The following is a 16,674-nucleotide window of genomic DNA, read 5'->3' on the forward strand; positions in this document are numbered from 1 at the left end:
AAAGAGTAGTACCATTTCCAAGAACATTCTCCATTGTGTATAGGAAACGCGCGAGATTATTTCTTATAGAAAACAGAGAATTTTCTCGAAAATGGTACAGTCCTGCATAATATGTTACACAACGAAGCCGCAAAAATATCTGACACGATTTTATTTGTAACGCAATTAAGATCATGTGACTGTACAACTCTACTTGCAGTTAACCCTTTTCCAGGCATAGTACAATCAACTATAGATACGCGCCAATAGAATTTCAACCTTAGCAATCGAAGTTAAGGTTCAAATTACATTTTGACTTTTGAAAAAAATAGCAAAAAAATGTTTAGTAGTAATTTATGCTACAATTTTTGTTTTTTATAAAACAGTTGCATAGTAGGTAGTAGATGAAGGTGCAATGTAAACTTATAAAACAAAGTCCCACGCCGCGTCTAGTCTGTTCGCGATAAACCCAAAAAATACTGAACGGATTTACATGCGGTTTTCACCTATCAATAGAGTGATTCTTGAGGACATTGACTGAGATATCTAGGGACTGGCTTTACGGGCAATAATATTGAGGCATGACAGGGGCCAGTATGTACAGCGGTGTGACCCCTATACAACGCGAAAATAAAACAGAAGTTTAAAGAACAATATATTTATTGTACAAATCGATACTGGAATTAATTAAAGGATAGATTTAGTTAATTAAGAGTCCGTATACGACACGGTCAATTTCACTCAACTAAATATTAATGAATGTATATTTTTATCCGAATATCATCCCCATATATAAGTATTTAGCTGTAAAATTAGTTTTAGTATCAACATTGTCCTCCGCATCGCGGGTGATTGTGATGATTCTACCTTAATAATTTTAAAATCATTGTAACTCACAATATGACAATAAAGATTCAATTTCATACGGAGTAATTAAAAATAAACTTTTTTTAATAGTACATATTTCATTTAAGATATACCTATGTTGTAATATCAAACTGGTTATAAAAAAACAGGGCTGGTAGATACATTTCCAAATCGTATACGGACTCTTAACAATAAAATAATTAAATACGATAATTATATTTAGTATGAATACATGAAAGCTTCCAACAACCCATATACAGACACCCAACATGGTGGTAATTTAATACAATACAATTACAAAACAGTACAACATATATTACATTTATACCAATTTAGGCGCCGAACGAATTGTACCTACTCCGTAAGTAATCAACAGTTAGCAGTCGATTACATTTTTGCCATGGCGTGCGTGGTCAACGCTTTTAGTTCCTCCACAATGCACTTCCCGCATAATCTGCCTTTGTTATTATGAAATACATCGAGACACACCTACAATGGTTTAAAAATAAGTCCAGTGGCGGATTTGCAGTCTTTGCCGCCCTAGGCCCCAGGCCCTGTAGCCGCCCCTTAACCCTTTGACCGCCGTTGGCATGTATACAAGACAACGATAGAACGATACACTGGCGCCGCTGTCTTGTATACAAGACACAAATTCAACCGCTCGGTAAATGTGAAAAAACATCAATTGTAGCATTTTTTACACTCGTGTTAATGTTTTAGGTCTTTGATTTTTAAAATAATTGCATTCAAAGCAGATAAATAAATCCATTCTTTTATAATAAGGCAATCAAAAAAATTGCTCCAGTTTTCAACGTTTTTCATGTTCCTCGTCGCCGTTGTCTTGTATACAAGACAGCTAGGGATGGGAATGTTAACTCGATATGAGAATATTAGAGATGCAACGGATAGTTGTTTGGCCGGATACCGGACCATCGGCCGAATATCCGGTATCCGGTCGCCGAATATTAGGACAGCGGAGCTGCACCTACATTTCGGTTTTTCAGGTGCGCATTCTGCAGTTTTAACCTGTTTGTAAGTGAACGTTCGCGCGGACACATTTCTAGGTTCGAAATGAGTGCGCGTGCAAGTCAGTGGAATCTCTAAATTGTTTTAAAATAATAAACAAGTACGATTATGACCATGACTGTTTCTTAAATCCAATTTTTTTACTCCGAAATCAAGCAATGGTACTGTCCGGTATCCGGCCGGATAATAGGGCACTATCCGGTAACCGGCCGGATATTAAAATACTGGCCTGATAGGCCGGATACCGGATAGTAACCGAATATCCGGCGCATCTCTAGAGAATATTCAAAATAAACATCAAGTGGCCAATCTGGTTTTATTTAAGCATTTGAACACCTGTTAAATGCCAATTGGTGATAACTAGTAACTAGAATACGTTAAACGAGAGAGAGACAGGCATAACTATAGCTGGAGTTCAGGGAACTTGTTCAGCTGTCCATAGTAGAGTCAGATAAGTAAATCTGTCCTTGTGGTCTATTTGCAGAACAAATGATTCATTTTGAGATGATAGTGTAGTGGGGAGTGATACCCTGCAGTGACCGCTTCGCACAAGAATGGTACCTACAGGCGGACGCTCGGACTAGTCAGTGTTGCCTAACTATGAGAATGTTATGTATTTGAAATTGACGAAAAATTATTATGGTAGGGGTGTAATACGGGAACTGACAAGCTCTTCTAAGGAACATGTCGAATGTGAAACATGCATTCCCGAACATTTCTGATCCCCACCCTTTTCCAATATTATTGTTCTTCACTCATTGACAATTCAACCCACGTGTCATTTTCCCCAATGCAGTTCCGGTACATTTATATTATCGACACACGATGCGCGGCTCTAACCTAACGCTTATAAAGTTTACGTACCGACAAGCGCTTACGCCGTTGACCTAGAGACTATTATTACTTAATCCGCGCGGAAACGGTCCTTGTCGGTCTGCACTGCGGGCAGTCCATGCGCGCCGTTGTCATGTATACAAGACTTCTCGTAGAGCCTAGTGCGGTGATATTACGTCATAAATCGATATTGTTTAGTGGTTGTTTTTAATGATAAAGACCTTTATTTTTAACATTGTCGTGTGTAAAAAATATGTTAATTTTAGGCATTCTCGAAATAAATTAAAGTTGGTTAAGAACAAAGCCAAATTGAGAAGATTTTTACCATAAATTGTAAATATCGATATCACAATTTGAAATCCCTAAACTTTTTATTAGTTGTTTACTTAAAATTTACTCTGGCGTGTGAGTGAGCGTCTTTGCGGACTAGGTCCGGCGGCCAAAAGGTTAAAGCACCCATAATATTGACTACATTTTGAGTTATTTCTTGTTACCATCAGCGAATTTTTTGTCACATTTTGCCGCCCTAGGCCCGGGCCTACTGTGCCTTAGGGCAAATCCGCCACTGACTATGTCAAACAACACTCCAGGACATCATTATATGTATGAACTAAAGCAAGCCCGAAGTTCGTACATTGACCGGCTATTTACTATTTCTATCGCACGCGCTTACTTATAATGCTGTCCCGCCCATGATGCCGGCGGTCAATGCCACTGTGCGAGCGGAACAAAGAGTAATATGCACGTGCGATAGACATAGGAAACGGCGGGTCAATGTACGAAATCCTTCGTGCTTAGCGTCCTTACTTTAGTGTTCAGATATTTGTGAGAGCCATGTCCGCTTAGATATATTTGATAGTGTATCGAAACCGAAGTACAATCCGTTCGCGCGAGCGTATCAAATAATGCAATGTGAAAACGATAACAACACCACATAAACATTTGTCTTTTTGTCGAACAAGGATCACCAAATGCATTGTCGATAGCTTTGCACAAGTGCTTGGAAATAAACTAGTGTAGCCAACTAACTAACATGCCTACTGGTAGCTGCCGCGGGCAAATACAAAACACAACACATAGACAGTCTATCTATGCTAACATGACTTTGCAATGTTTAATATCATTTAGCTCCTTTGGCATTCAATCCTTAGTGATTTTGACATAATTTTGACTGTAAATCGATGGTTCAATACAGTGGCGTAGCGTGAACTTATCTAGCCGTGTGCGATGTCGCATCTGCGAGGCCCTTTTCTTTCAATATGTATTACCTAGATAATAAAATGGGTTGGCTTCCGCGAGGCCCCCTTGCGAGGCCGTGGGCGATGGCCCACTTCGCCGACGCCTAGCTACGCCACTGGTTACTGGTTCAATATGTTATCCAGAGCTATAATCGCAAACCACATATGCGATAAAAAACATTGCCATGTTACCATTTCGGTAGGTAAGGTACACAATTACACATTCTTGGGCATTATACAGTATGTGTCTGACCATGGGGCTTTATTTCCAGGGCTTGACTTTACTCGCTAAACTGAGCTACTTTTACTATGGGACCAACCCTAAAATCGGGTAAAAATTTTTGGCTTTTCCATAGAAAACGTCGACATCTGATCAGACAAAATGTATGAAAACGTAAAAAAAATTTCGGGATTTCGGGTTTGGTGCCATAATAAAAGTAGCTCAGTTTAGCGAGTAGAATCGAGCCCTGGATTTAAAGCCCGATGGTCAGTAACACCCTGTAGGTATAAACAGTAGTTAATTATAATAGATAAAAGGGCATTTAAATAATTTATCAACAATTAATAATTAAATACTTAACAATACATCGAAAGTTAAAACTATAAGAAATACACAATAACATATTCGAAATAATATTTTGCTAATACTAATAACAATTTAGCTAGCACAAAGGGCAGCGTTTATCGCGCGACATATATCCATCTCTATCTATAATTACCTAGAGTGCGAAATAAACAGGTGGTGCGTGATATAATTATTCCATGCCGGCTGTACACACTCGACGAGTGAGACAGAGAACTGTATACATTTGTACATCATACTCCTCCCTTCTTGTCACGTTTCGACGTTCTTCGATTCGGTCGGTTTATGCCGATATATACTCTCTTCGAGAGGCTTTCGACGGATGTGTACAACCGGCATGACAGTTATACTAGCCCTTTTGACATAAACTATAATTTCAAACCTATGTATTAAAGGAAGAGAGAAATAAATAGCTTAGATACACAAGAGTTCGACACTAAAATAATCCTATATTGGTATCCTGTGGTCGATTTGGACGTGGGCCTAATAAATAGATCTAGATTAGCTAGGCAGACTCGAAATACAACCAGTCCCATCAATGTTATGGCTCCTCTACACGATGGGCCAGCGCTGGCCACTCCAAGGGACGCAGCCATGCGGTAGAATAAGATAGCAATATCAGTTGCTCCCTCTAACGCATAAATGCGAGCCAATATGTAGGTATGTATACCATCGCCCACACTGTTAACTGTCGATCGGTGGCCCTTATTGCAAAAGGCATAAGGTCCACCGATGGACAGTTAAGTCTTTCTGTTTGTATGTGTTCTCGAAGCATGCAATACGCAAGCAGAATTCAACTCATGCCCGAACTTCCCAGAAGTGCGTTTTCACATTGTCCGATCCGATATCGAATGTCGGATGATCCTTGGAGAAAAGCATCGGTTAGAGACATCAACTTTTTTGGTCTAAGGCTAAGGTAATCTTTTGGGCATAGTTTAATAAAACATGGTATTCTCTTTCCAGAGTGACACAAGCCTACGTCACAATAACATTGCCACTTTATATAGCGCTATCGCATATTATAGCATAGCGCTGTCGCATGATGACGTAGGCTTGTGTCAGTCACGTGACCACGAAAAGACGGGAAGAGAATACCAGGCGGAGTATATTATTATACCATGTCTTTTGAGCAATCATTAATTACATTTTAAAAGGCGCTTTTTAATTTTTTACTTCTTTGTGGTCGTATTATATTAATGAATTCCATTTATAAAGTGGATGTGCACAGTTAAGCCCACAAGCTTTCAGTGCGAATAGTTTTCAGTCTGCCTAGCTTCACACCTATTTCAGTACTTACTATCTGCTAATAAATATAATATTTGGTATAAAACTTTTGACTGGCATGGTACACCCGTGATTACAAATACCGGTACAGGCAAGACAGCTTAATACTTTTGAATACTAATCGAGGAAAATATTCTCTAAGCAATAGCTATGAGATAAAAAAACTTACATTATTTTTAGGGAGAAAAAGTATCTTAACTGAAATTTTACTAGACGTGCGAATACTCAGATTATACTTTTATAAGACACATTAGACACAAAACCAGGTTTAAAATACCAAGCATAATTTCAGTTAAAGATGTTTACGATTTATATCAAAACAACTTAAATTTAATTTTAATCAATAATCAACTCTAAGTTCCAATCTTGAAAGAGGAAAACAGGGAAGGCTGTGACAATTAATCAATTTATATTATTTTAATCTCAACTTGATAATCATTGGGTGTTTGGTCGTTCGATATTATGGTCCGTTGTACGCGTTGATACAACAATTGTAGGGTAAAACACCTTGTTATCGGTAACTTATTTAATTAAATGGCTTGTCTATTTCCCCCCGCGATGGCAGGTAAATCTTATTTAGGAATACTTCTTATTTTCAGAAGGTTCACGTAGATAAGGTAAAACGTAAATATATGACATGAAACATGTGCTTATAAAGGAAATAAGTGGTTTTTTTTTTAATTATTGGAGTGTAGCCAACCACATTATCGACCAAGGCAAACGGTATGGCGGCACCATAATATCGTTTTGACAGGACTAAGTATACACATCTGATATCCGTTTCTAAATAACCTTAATCAATATAAACTAACCGCATAATCTATTTATTAAGCTAGTTATTCAAAATTGCAAAACCGGTGCCTTCCAAATGTAAGACTAGCACCAAATACGATCTTAAACTGGGAACGTGAATTTCTAAAATATGGTTTACTTGAACCTAACGCACAGTCGCCAAGATTGTAGCCTGCAGCGACCGTGCAGCGGAGCGGCAAAATGTAACGAGTCAGGCCGCTCCCATGTGTTTACATATGTATATATGAGCGCCGCACGCCCCGCTTGAGTGTCCACTCAAATCATACAGTCAGATGTGTCAGAGGGAATAAGGTCATAAATATCTGAACACTAAACGGTTGTCAAGGCGTTTTAATTCGTGTTCAGGTATTTTGAAGAACCTTTACAATACAAATATTATTGAAGACGACTGTACTGAACCATAATGTTACGTTTTTAAAAAATCTTACAAACCTGATCTAACTTATCTACGAATCTACAATTTTTTTCTATTTACTTACGCAGGAAATTTATTTAAAATCAGTAGGTACTTAACTCGAAGTGCAGTGTATATCAACTATAATATGGCATATACTTGTATGATTGTGACCGTATGATAATCAAGCGTGTTTTTAAGGCATAAGACAAAACACGGTAAAAAAGTCGTACCATAAAAAGTACCCAATAACCAGTTACTGACACTACAAATATGTTTTTGGCTCCAAAATCCCACTTGCTAGCCAACGTTTTCTATTATCTTCAAATACTCATGTCAATATTAGGAGATGGAGAGAGAGCCAATAATTAATGATAGATTTACCCTACCTAAAGTACCTAATACTTATCACCGGTGTTTAACGCGAGTAAGGGACGCGATTTTATACTACACACCTCGCAATATTTTGAAAATTAATAAATACCTAATGAATAATGTAACTTGTAAATCTGTAATATCTTATTTTGTACGTCACATTACAATGTCAGCAAATACTTCCCTATTTAAAAATGACTAGAATTTTTGTCCTTTACTTATGACATCATTGATTTTTATTTCTTTGTATTAAATTCCGTTTTACGGGTGGGTAAGAGTGTCGAACAAAATAGTTATTCACAATTTAACCATTACATAGAACTTATATTATATTATAATTAAATGAAATAATGGCACTTAGTTTTGACGCCCGGTGCCCGCCAACTCTTATTTATTCGCGGTGAAAATGGTGTGATATATGAAATTAATGATAATGACACTTCGACTATATTGTACTTAATACACTAGTTATTGTGAGACAAAATAGCTAAAATACAGCTAATTTTATAAAAGTGCGAATCGATGCGAAGAGAGACTTCAGGTCAGTACATAATGTAGTTATATCTTGAAGTACATGATACTACAAGACCACGTATATACGCAAAGTACGTACACGACGCATGTATGAAAACGGTTTAATATTAGTTCGCCGGAATATGCAAGCATGCTGACTTATTGTAAACCTTACTGCAACGAAGTAAGGTCTATTAATGGTCACTAAATAATCATAATCCTGGTCACGGCACCAAATTGTAACGAGCATCCTATCAATTAATGGCGTCATTTATAAACGCGTTACTAGCCTGAATTAGCTATGAATCGTTTGTCTTTATCAGTCATTGTGACTTAATGTATTTGTAAGAAAGGGATAAAACAATTTAGGTTTAGCCATGGATTCGCATTTTATTTAGAACGATTTTTTTCGGCTTTATCCCCTCGCCGCTCCCGAATCAAAACTTGACAAGACAAATGGAATTTTGATTTGTCAAAATAAAGATTAAATATGGAATAGTGAGCGTTTTTATGTCTCCGGGCGGTTAAAGTCTATACAGCACAACCATGGTGTCCATGGTTTAAACCCACGATTATTGACCAATTATGAAAGGCTAAGGTTCACAGGATTAGCAAGCTGAAATGGCAATGGGCAGGCCACATTGCGCGCAGAGAAGATGGCCGATGGGGTCGAAAAGTGCTCGAGTGGAGACCACGAACTAGCAAGCGCAGCGTAGGACGTCCACCCACAAGATGGACGGACGACCTTGTTAAGGCCGCCGGAAGACGCTGGATGCGGATCGCTTCCAACCGGTACGAATGGAGGTCCAAGGGGGAGGCCTATGTTCAGCAGTGGACGTCTTATGGCTGAGATGATGATGATGACGATGATGATGAAGGTTCACGTGCCTGTAATGATTTATTTGTTAATTGTTACGGATATTGTGCCTATGTTTGGACTTGTAGTATTACGCTCCTTAAAGACCGTTTTATTATTAAATTTAAATGAGAATACTTAGCGTAAATGGCAGCCATCTTACTTGACTTATTACTATCATTTGCCGTCCTAACTTCCAGTGATTTTAGTCTTCTTAGTGAATAATGTGCTATATAGCACGCTACAATTCGCCTAAAAAAGGCTCGATAATACTAGATTATTTTCGATAATGCACTCTATACATAAACTGCTCCCAAAAGTCAGATCCGATTGTATCAGGGAACTAACCTAATGGCCTTCGCACTCCGGTTGGATAGTGTGAAGGGGTCTTAACGAACCTTTTATAGCAAAGGGAAAAGTTACACCGAAAATCTGTCACGTTGCTTACAGCTTTTTAAATATCTTTGTATTCTAAAAAAAATGGTAAAATGTCGATGTTACCAGCATTCATGTGTGAAATCTAAATCATAAATTATCAAAAACGAGTAAGAACGCTTTGTTTATCAGACGCCCCCAAGCGTGTAACACTTACACATTTGTCCACAAGCCTATTCAGAAGGCAAAAGGGGGTACTCAGTGTAACTTTAGTCTTCGCTAAAATACGAAAGTCAGTACAGTTCACATACCTAATACAAATAAATATGGATACCGCCTAGTTTCATGAAGCTGATTTTATGTTTACATTATATTTCTAAGAATTCTACAGTTCCATGTAAAAAGTGCTACATACCCAAAAACATAACCTATTATTCCGTATATAGTATATTCATTCTAGATTTCAATGTATGGGCAAAACGGCAAAATTTATAATTTTAATTTATTGCTGCTATGGCATACCTATATACGAGTACATGAAAATACACGACTCTCCCGCCCCCCCCGCAATCCGTTTCACCCCTCCCCCCCTTGAAAAGTGTCCCATTATACAGATTTTCTCAATTTTCAGGATAACTATACAAGCTAGGACAAAATGCTCAAGGACGGAATTATTTATCACTAAATTACCTACAAATAAGTACCGCATTCATTTCGATACCATTTATAATTTCCAAGCTATGATGCATCAAAGATTACTAAAAATTGATAACCAGCAAATAATCACAATTTAAATACTCGCGCGCCAATTCTGTTCGAAATTTGCGGCGTTGCCGTTCTTGGCAGAGCGTCGCCCGTGCGTGGCGCTTAATAACCGCCATTTGGACAGTGTTTTACTTCATTCTCCGTTGTCAACAGTGATGAACAGTGTTAAAGTGCATTTGTTTGAACTTAAAATACTACAAGCTTTAAATTTATTGCCATTATTACGTGTTTTATAGTGCAAGCTTGTTTTCTCGTGATCTTTCGTGAACTATAAATGCTATTTTCTTTAATTTCGATGCGTTACGTGTTTTATCATGGAAAACTGTTTTATATGTGAACTCTCTCTAAACCAAGGAGAAACAGTGAATGTGTCAAAAGGAATAACAAATCTCATAAATGCAAGTCTAAAAAGAAAAGATGGAAAACACACTGGCCTTGAAAATATTCAGACGATTAAAGTACACACGATTTGCAGAAGGGAGTATACTCGAGACCGCAAAATCCAGAAATACCTCGATGGTACTGAAACTCAGAGCACCTCGAGTGATGTGAAACTGCGCTCCAGCAATAAATTTGATTTAAAAAAAAATTGTCTTTTGTGCTCATTAAAATGTGACTTGACGGCAGAAATAAGAAAAAGAGTCGAGCACAAACGAAAAATTCATGTAATTCAATCAATGGCGATGAAAACTACTTTATTGGAAAAGGCGGAAGCTAGGAATGACTCTTGGGGTCTTGAAGTTATTACGCGAATCCAAGGCGTGATTTGTTTAGTAGCTGAAGAAGCACGTTACCACGAGGATTGCTTTGCAAGATTTTCTTCTAATGTATCTACGAGAAAAGGTGCTGGGCGACCTAAAAATGAAAGTTTGGTCCACGCATTTCAAGAATTATTTAGTTTTATCGACTCCTCTGACGAGTGCCAATTTAGTTTGGATGAGCTCTTGAAAAAACTTGACGAATATTTACCTCCCGAAGCTTCCATTAGTGTGCGAACATTAAAAAGAGAACTGTTTGAAAAGTATGACGACGGTGTAGTTTTTGCAAGTCTGCACAAGAAAACAGTAGCGTGTTTTCGTGGATCTGCTTTAAAGCTAATTAATTGGTACGATAATCGAGCGAGCACAGAAGAGGATGAACGACGAAGAATAGTTGAAACAGCTGCTGCAATAGTACGCGAAGACATAAGAACTATGCCTTATGATAATTCAGTATATCCAGATATTACCAATTTTATGCAAGACGTCAAGAGTATGGTCCCTGAAACTTTGAATATTTTTTTGAAAGCCGTTATCGCTGAAGGCAAAAAGACGAAACAAGACAAAGTTGCGAAAACCTGTACATCAATCGCTCACTCTATTATAACTGCAACAAGACCTCGTTCTTTTTCGTCTCCGTTACAGCTTGGTCTTGCCGTTTACTTGTTTCGCAAAGCAGGCTCAAAAAATATAATAGACATCGTTTCAAGTCTGGGGTATTGTTCCAGTTACAGAGAAGTTACACTATTTGAGTCTTCCGCCGTTCAATCCTGGGAACCACTAATACAAAACGAATCTTTTTCACAATTTGTTTTCGATAATGCCGATTCTAATATCGCTACTTTGACTGGCAAAGGAACCTTTCATGCTATGGGCGGAATCAGAACGATTACACCTAGTAGCGCAATAAAGCCACAAACAGTAGAAAAACTGTGTAAAATTCCAACTGCTAATGAAATTTCTGAAGCGCGAAAAATACTACAACTGACTTTTCAAAGGTACAATAGAAAAGGAATCGAAGAAATTCCTTTAAATGACGTGTATGCTGCGGGTGTGTTTGAAGAAGTGGCTCAACCATCTAATCAAGACATGGGATGGATGCTTGGACACTTTTTTGAAATACCAGGAATGCCTTTATGGCAAGGATTTATGGAAAAATTGACCAACGAAATGCCTTACATAAAATCCATAATTTTACCACTACCATTTGTCAATCAACCGCCGAGTGATTATAGCACTGTGCTTACGGTATTAACTTATGCAGCAGAAGAAGCAAAAAAAAGCAATCAACAAACATGTTTTGTGACGTTTGATCATCCTTTATACATGAAAGCCAAAGATATAGTTGCCATTGATAGCGGTGAGTCAGGTGGCACACTTTCAAATGTAGTAGTCAGATTGGGAGGTTTCCACATGCTCATGTCGTTTTTAGGGTCCGTAGGTACTTTGATGGAAGGCAGTGGTCTCTCTGAATTATGGGCCACAGTGTACGCACCTGCATCAGTCAAACATATAATGTCAGGTCATGCCTATGCTAGGGCTGTTAGAGCTCATTGTACGACATTACGAGCTCTTTCGGATCTCATTCTTGAACGAATGTATATGGAACAATCTGATAAAGATCACATAACAGAACTTCTTTCGAATGCTCCCAATTATGATTTGCTACAAGATGATGTAATAGTCACAAAGCTCAAATCAGCATATATTGCCCACATTTGTTCGCTTCGAGATATCGGAAAAACCTCACAGCTATGGTTGCAGTACTGTGAACTTGTAATCATTATTTTGCATTTCATTCAAGCAGAAAGAACAGCAAATTGGGATCTTCATAAAAAATGTGTTATGGCAATGCTCCCAATTTTCCATGCAACCGGACATTTCCCATATGCAAAAGCCTGCCAATTATATCTGCAGGATATGGAATCTTTGAAAGATATAATGAATCCAAAAGAATATGAGCAATTTACAAAGGATGGTTTATTTACTATTCGGCGATCGGAGAAACACTGGTGTGGCACGTGGACTGATATGACAATAGAGCAAACCCTTATGAGGAACATGAAAAGTGTCGGTGGTGTTACCCATGGACGAGGGTTCCAAGAAAGTGTACTGAATAAATGGATAATTGGGCTTCCAGTTTCTCATTTCATTTGCGATAATGTTGAAAATTATTGCGAGATTCGATCTGCCAGCAGCAGTCAACATGCAGAACTTAGGGACTCGAGGATTAAACAAGATCAGCACGATTATGAGAAGTTTATTCAATGGCTTCGAGTTCACTCCCCATTCATACAAACCCAGAATCTTTTATCACTATCGAGTGGAACAGTCGCAGATGAGCAAGTCAACTGCTTTGAGGCAAAATCTATTGGAGAAGAAATCCTAAAAAAGACTGTGAAAGATGGAACCAAATTCGGAGACGTCAAGTTAAAACGCATTCATACCGTCAAAACGATGTCACATTCTAGCAAATCAGTAAAACCTGGTAATGAAGATGTTACAAAAGTTGACACAACTCAACTATTCCAAAGAATTGTCTGTACCATCCACTCCCCAAAAGATTTACGCGACTGTTTTTGTCACGAATTGGCAACAGTACCTCTTTCGTTGTTTGAAGAAAACGGAGGGATGAGAAAAACAAAAAAATCAGCCCTATACGACATCTTTAATAAAGTCCCAGAACCGACACTGGATAGCCATCGTTTTAACGTTTTAGACGGCGGTTCTCTAATACATAGAGTGATTTGGCCAAAAGAAGGGACGTACTTTGATCAGTGAACGCATATATTTAGTATGGAAGCCGCCTTTAGGAACATTACCGTTCAAATTTTCGGGCCAAATTAGCACACACACACAATTACGCCTACATTCATATAGGACGACGCGTTTACAGAGCCTGTAATCAAAGCTGGTAAACAAAATAAGAGTCATCTTTATTACTCTAATGGTACATAGCTAAGTGTAGATGAAATGCATATAATGTCAATAACTACCAATCAGCGACATTAATCCGCTATTAACCTTCTTGCTGTACGTACTGGCCGCTTAGAGTTCGCGGTTCATATTTGATTAGAATATGACTTGGACAGGGATAGGTTTATGCCATACAGTGAAGAACCAGTCAAATAATTCACGTATAATAATTTAATGCAGATTAAAAGATAACTAGTTAAAATGTTGTTATGACATGACAGACTAACTCAACATAAGTAAATATATATCATTGTTGTATAAATGTATTCCGCTATAATAAGTATTTTGTATATTTTATTATCTATCTGTATGGCAGTGCGAAGTCACGTTCAGGTATAGTCTGTCCATTTTTCTAAGATCAAGTACGCCACAGTAAATGTATGGCGAACTTGATCTTAGAAATCGGACTGGCTATACAGTCTGCAAAATTTACATGGGTACAAGAATCGGGTCAAAAATATTTGAACAGGCGGAGTCACAATAAATCCCCACTTTCAGTTCAGAATATTTTATATGTATATAGCCGGTCAAGCAAGTTTGTCAGTAGAAAAAGGTGCAAAATGAAAATTTTGTATGGGACCACAGCCGTTCGCGCGCTTACTTTTTCTAAATTTGCCGCTCTTTTCTGTGTGCATTTGTTAAATTAATTCAGTGAAAGCATGATAGGAAAAATGTATCTACATATAGGAGACCGGGTATGATTATCTCACGGGTTATATCTCATGAATAGAACATATTCTAGATGGTTTACTAACGAATGGCCCAAAAACGTTTCCCAAAGTATCACATCCCAAACTATGTTTCCCAAATTATCATTTCCCAAAAAAATGTTCGGCAAAACAACTTATCGCATATTTTCAGTTAGCAATAGTCTTTTTTGGAAAGTTATTGTTTAGCAAATAATTACTTGGACAAGTTTCATTTTACCAAATATTATTTAGTCAAATGTATCATTAAGCATAACTTACATGTCCCAAAATATTGCATGGCATACAATTTACATAGGTACCAATAGAGAGGAGGCTGCGGAATTTATTTGTCTGGTATTTAGCCGATCATTACATATATGTACATAGTAAAATGTAACGTCAAAAAAACATTCCTCAAAAATATGTAGTAAATTATCACTAAAATTAAAACTCCATTTTAATATAAAATGATAACCAAATTTGTTACATCTTGCTATTTTATTAAAGCAAATAACACCAAAGTAATAATTGTAAATATCTACCAATTTTTAAACCACATTTTAGTCTAAAATGACATGTAATTTTTTTTACATCTCGTTATTCTATTAAATTAATTAATCCACTTCGATGACCTTTTTCTAGTACACAGTATTTCGTTTCTGTATGGACGGCAGTTCTAACCTAACCCACTTTTCTAATAGCATTTCAATTTTGTGAGGGTCACAGTTCTACTAACCTAACCCACTTTTCTGATAGTGGTTCCGTTTTGTGAGGATCGCAGTTCAAACCTAACCCAACCCACCCAAATTACGTAGAATTTAACGTACCTATATTAACATAACAAAAATTACTTTAAATAGATATGCTTATTTGTCAAATTTGCGAAGTGACAATTTTGACCAAACATCTTTTTGGAATATAATCATCAACTGAAAAATAATAAATAATTATAATTATAATTTAATTTGTTCAAATACTTCATTGTAATATAATCATCATTCTCTTGCCCTTGTTCCATTCACTTGGGGTCGGCGCAGCATGTCTTTTTGGAATATAATATTAGACAATAAAAAACGTTTGCTAAATAAGTTTTTGTCCTAATAACATTTGACAAAGTAAAATCATGCCAAATGATAATTTTACCAAATAAATTATATGCGAAGTGTAACTTTGCTAAAGGTTTCTTTGGGAAATGAGACTATTGCGATAAGTTTGTTGGGAAGTGAAATTTGGCGAAATGTATTTGGCCCAAACGAAAGTACACCATTCTAGATATCTTGCCAGGCATCCACTCAATTTCATGTCTCTCTAATTGGACGCTTTTTTCCATAGTTCTCTGCGAATAGCATCTTGTGGGAAGATTCCCAAATTCAGATGAATGGAAAGTAATGTAAAATGGCAATACCAAATTTGATTATTAATTTGAAATAACTAGGTAGTTTTTTTATAGCTCCATCTCATGAAATAAAAAAGTAAAATACAAATCTGTAAGAAGGAATTTATTTATAATTATATAGAAAATACCCAAACCAAGTTCATAAAATAGTCTACTTCATTTGGCATAACACCATCCCTATTATCCTCGCAATTTAAAAAGTCGTATGTTGTTATGAAAGTCGTATGCAGTTGTTACGTTTTAGCTTAGCACGGTAGTATTGAAAACAAATCGTCATGATTTTTCCAAATTTTACTGAAGCTATCTGTTTACTACAAGTGAAAAGTGATTCCATTGTCCTTGGTATGAACCTAAATAACTTCTGCACCACTTCACGACACATGAATATATTTTTATTACAAAAACGTTGTTTTTATAAATCAATTTAGCCATTTGTCACTGACTGTCATCTCGGTTGCGTACTGAGATTGCCAATCGAGCAGTTTGTAAGTACCGCCTATCGCGGGGTAGTTTGCGTTGGGTCATAATTGAGCGGACAGAATACTTCCATGTATATCATTTCGCTGACTTTGATATTTACACCGCTTATGTGAGGTACATTAAAAAATGTTACGGGGAGAAGGTTGTCGTCGTATTCGACGGCTATGGCGAAAACTGTAAAAGCACAAAAAGCTCTGAAAGGTTGAGACGAATGCTAAACCGAAAGTGTCCAGAAATAGAGTTTAATGAGCAGAGTCGTATAACTGAAACAAAAGCAAGTTTCTTAAGCAATCTTTTGAACAAGGAAAGATTTATTTTGCAGCTTAGCAAGCGACTAAACAACGAGGGGATAAGCTCGTTAACAGCGGATGATGACGCAGATATGCTCATTGTTCAGACGGCAATAGAAGAAGCCGAAAGAAACGAGAATGTTGTAGTGGTTGGGCAAGACATAGATCTGTTGGTTCTTTTAC

This window comes from Cydia fagiglandana, chromosome 6, assembly GCF_963556715.1.
Source record: "Cydia fagiglandana chromosome 6, ilCydFagi1.1, whole genome shotgun sequence".
NCBI classification, from domain to species: Eukaryota; Metazoa; Arthropoda; class Insecta; order Lepidoptera; family Tortricidae; genus Cydia; species Cydia fagiglandana.